Source organism: Otolemur garnettii, unplaced genomic scaffold, assembly GCF_000181295.1.
Source record: "Otolemur garnettii isolate 467f Iridium unplaced genomic scaffold, OtoGar3 scaffold00193, whole genome shotgun sequence".
Taxonomy (NCBI): domain Eukaryota; kingdom Metazoa; phylum Chordata; class Mammalia; order Primates; family Galagidae; genus Otolemur; species Otolemur garnettii.
The window spans coordinates 2,778,195-2,782,687 of record NW_003852588.1 but is presented as its reverse complement, the minus strand read 5'-3'; the positions used below and the strand labels follow the sequence as shown (position 1 = coordinate 2,782,687).

At 44.9% G+C, this 4,493-nt stretch overlaps 1 non-coding gene across 1 annotated transcript; it reads right to left on the bottom strand.

The window, feature by feature from the left end:
- Nucleotides 1–3,928: 3,928 nt before the first annotated feature.
- On the bottom strand, nt 3,929–4,035 carry LOC111721870. Its single transcript, XR_002770871.1, has one exon. It is a non-coding gene; the product is annotated as a U6 spliceosomal RNA (small nuclear RNA).
- Between the last annotated feature and the right edge of the window lie 458 nt (nt 4,036–4,493).

The following is a 4,493-nucleotide window of genomic DNA, read 5'->3' as shown; positions in this document are numbered from 1 at the left end:
CTTTTTTTTTTTTTGCAGTTTTTTTGGCCGGGGCTGGGTTTGAACCCACCACCTCTGGTATACGGGGCCAGTGCCCCACTCCTTTGAGCCACAGGCACCACCCCCAGATCATTAACTTTTATATATTTATATTTATCAGAAATAAGCATCATGGCTGGGCAAGGTGGCTCATGCCAGTAATCTTAGCACTCTGGGAGGCTGAGGCTGGTGGATTGTTCACGCTCAGGAGTTGGAGACCAGCTGAGCAATAGTGAGACCCCATCTATAACAAAAATAGAAAAATTATCCTGGCAGGCACTTATAGTCCTAGCTACTCAGGAGGCTGAGGCAAGGGATCTCTTAAAACCCAAGAGTTTGAGGTTGTGTGACCTATGATGCCAAGGCACTCTACCTAGGGCTGAAGTAAGAGTCTGTTTCAAAAAGAAGAAAAAAAAGGGAAGCATTTCCAAAACCAAAAAAACAAAACAAAACAAAAGGCTCAGTACCTGTAACTCAGCTGGTGGGTTTATATCCTGCCCAGGCCTGCCAAACAACAATGACAACTACAACCAAAAAATGGCCGGGTGTTGTGGAAGGCACCTGTAGTCCCAGCTCTTGGGAGGCTGAGGCAAGAGAAGACTGTTTCATTTGAAACATTTTTACATCTGATCCACATTTATTCTCTTTTTTTTTTTTTTGTGGTTTTTGGCAGGGGCTGGGTTTGAACCCATCATCTCTGGCATATGGGGCCAGCGCCCTACTCCTTTGAGTCACAGGCACCACCCCTGATCCACAGTTATTGAGAATCTATGCTAGGTTCTAGGTGTGTGAACTGTTACCTCCACAAGATCCCTATAGTAGGGAGTTTTATTCTCCATGCAATCCAGAGCAGGGAACAGAAATACTTAAGAGGCAGAATCACAGCCCTGGTGAGGGAAAAGTCATTTCCTAAACCCAGGACTCTCTGTCCTTGGGAATCTGCCTCCCCAAGAAGCTGCTTCCCTGGACGATGCCCTTGGAGCCATCCACCAACTTCCCAGCTGCCTCCAACACTCCAGGGGAGTCTCTTAAGCTGTGGTCATGCTCCAGATGCCTCAGCAGGCATCCATTCATAAAGGCTAAATAGGGTACTGATGGACAGCAGCAGGCCTGGAGGTAGTGCCCTGCAACAGTGGGGCGCAGTTTCTGGAGTTACGAGCTTGTTCTAATCACCAGAAAGGAGGTTGGAAAGCTGGACCTTTACCCTTTCATCTCTCTCAGCGAGTAGGCGGCTCACATGGGCTGAGAATTGTGTATCACCCACCACCCCAAAGAGACATCCTAAAGAGTAGAACTGTAATGATTCTAATTAACACACTAAAAACCAAAGTAAAATCCCTGAGAGACAGAGAATGGGCCCCACCGCTGCCAACACTTTAGCAGCAGCCAGGAACCCCAGAAGAAAAGAAAAGAAAGGGGTTTTCCTGGCAAAAATGACTTTGCATTATTAAATCATAACTCTGTACATTAATGCATTTATGGGATACAATGTGCTAATTTGATATACAATGTGGAAGTTTAATATTGTAAACATTGACCATTAGTCTGACATCTTTGCATAGGATAGAAGTCCTGTTAAAAAATCGTACATATATTTTAAATCTCAGTGAATCTCATCTGGATTGTAAAAATCAATTTTGTATTCTAGCTATGGATTATCAGTATCAACCTCATTAAATGGAATGGTAACTCCACTCGAAATTTAAAAAAAAGACTTTCCAGCCATTTCTGTCTGGGGTATTTAATTTTTAAAAGGAGAGAAACTAAAAGCTGGAAAAGTTCAACACCTATATCAATAAATTCACATTCAACTAGCTTCACGTGTTACCTTCAGAAAGAGGTCACACCGGTTATTTCAAGAGCATTTCTGTTCTTCAGTGATAAGATCCAGAGAACACAGGCAGATCGTCACTGGTATCAAATCTGATCTTTCAAAATCCAAAGGTCCTCCAGCGTGTCAACTGCTGACTGGTGCAAACTGTCCCTTCGGGGACACTGACCATGTGGCAAGAGCACATGTGGTGGCAGAATTACATCCTAGACCCTGTTGATTTAACATTTACGTGGGTATGTTGAGGGAAGAGCTGTCAGTTTTGCGGGGCAGGGCTCAAGGACTTACAATGGACCCTCACAAAATACTAAGGTGAAAATTCTGAAGCTGTATCAGTTTCCTGTTAGCCCAAAGTAATTTAAGAACTGGATGCCTGGGTGCCTTCTTGTACGCTGAAGACGTAAAGGGAGGTATCCAGAGGGTCCATTGTAAGTCCTTGAGCCCTGCCCCGCAAAACTGACAGCTCTTCCCTCATGGACCAACCTCTGCTAACTTTATGCTATCCTTCTGCAACTTTCTCACCTCTCTCAGCCTTCACAGAACTGAAGAAAGTCAGGATCTTGTTCTGGATTAGGCTTTGGCTAAAGGGAATATTGTGACTGGTTTGATCTTCTGTCCAGACCATTTAAACCCTTTTTTTCAAGCAAAGCTATATAAAGATTCAAACAGATAGAATTAAAGCTTTCTTTGGGTATTTCAAATCTTTAGTGTTGATAAAGCCTTCAGGTTTTTCTGAGGTGGTTGAAAACCTAGGGTCCAACCTCTCCATGGCAGAAAGGCAGCAACTGGAGTCTCCAGTGGAGCCAAGTGACTTCCCAAGTCCACACAGAAGTTAGGAGCAGAGCGTGGTGGAGAAACACCCCTTCCTGTGGCTGCGCCTGGCCTAACTGTGAGCTGGGCCAGAAGAGCCACTGCCTGCTCTTGAGGGGTCGCCCAGGAGACACATCTCTGGGGAGTCCCCAGGAGGGCAATAAATCATGCCTGCCTTCTTCACTGCTGAGTCTCACTAGAGGCCCCTCTTGCATCTAGGGGCAGATGCGTGAAGGGGCAGACAGGAGGGTGCACCAGTGGGGAGCTGGAGCTGTCCTGGAGCCTGTGGACCCTAAAGAAAGCAGGTCTTGGGGGCAGTGGAAGCTTCTGGGCACAGGGAGAGCAGGGCATGGGGTGGAGCATTCAGGGTGGGCACAGTGAGAGCAGGGCAGGGGCCGAGGGCTCAGCATGGGCACAGGAGAGCAGGGCAGGGGCCGAGGGCTCAGCATGGGCACAGGAGAGCAGGGCAGGGGCCGAGGGCTCAGCATGGGCACAGGAGAGCAGGGCAGGGAGCAGACAGTTGCTCTCTTGCTGTTTGTTACCTGTGCATGGAAGCCTGGGCACCTCTCTGGGGCCCTCTTAGCCTCAGTGACCCAGCAGTCCTTCCCATCCTCTGCTTTAGTTGCTCACATGCCTTCACCCGCTCCCTCTTGTCTGGGTGTCATGGTGGTCTGTGACAAGTGATCTTAGATGTTACTGCTGTGATTGCTTTAGGGCACCACAACTGCACTCATATAAGATGGTAAACTTAATCAATAAACATGTGTTCTGACTGCTCCACTGCTTGGCTGTACCCCCCACCCCTCTTCGAGCCTCCAGTCTTCTGAGACACAACACTATTGAAATGAGGCCATCAGTAACCCTGCAATGGCCTCTAAGTGTTCAAGAGAAAGGAAGAGCCATGAATCTCTCACTTTAAATACAAAGCTAAAAATGATTAAGCTTAGTAAGAAAGGCATATTGAAAGCTGAGATGGACCAAAACTGAGGTCTTGTGCACCAAACTGCTGATTTGGAAAAGCAAAGGAGAACTTCTCGAAGGAAATTAAACATGCTACTCCACAGCTTTATTGCATGTGCGTTTTTTACAAACAGAAGGAAACAGAAAAATTTTTAAAAGGAATGATGTATTTTTTTTTCTTAAAGTTGCTGTTATTATTTTTATATTATTCACAAAAAATTAAGATGCCTTTGGTTCAATTTGCAAAAATAAGGTCTTAATATTACACCATTGTCACTTGAACTTTATTTTCCTTCTCTTTTTTTCTTTTAAAATATGGGATGCTTCATGCATTTGCATGTCATCCTTGTGCAGGGGCCAGGTTAATCTTCTCTGTATAGTTCTAATTTTAGTATATGTGCTGCCGAAGTGAGCACTTATTCTCCTTCTTGTTTAGGCTACAGAGTGGATGTGGACCCTCCTTGGAAAGCCCCCTCTTCACTGTGGCATCTCCACGGTGCCAAACACAGCACCTGCTTCACCTTGAATCCATGGCATTGAGTTGACCTTGAGAATTCAGTTCAATTTGGCAACATCTAGAAACACAGCCCCTGTACTCAAGTTGCTCACAGTCTAAGAGCAGAGTTCTAATAACATGAAAATTGGTTTTTAATATTAGACTGAGATATTAAGCCCTGAATTAGAGGATCAAGTTTGCCTGCAAAATGTAGAAAATGGACAATGTCTAAATCCATTAACATTTTCCAAGAGAAGCGATGAACATTTTAATAATCAATATTTTAGCAATCAAATGATGGGCATGCATGTGGGTCATTATGAAAGTTTTGAGATACACAGAAATTAAGAAACATAAAATCCACATGGATGGAAATAA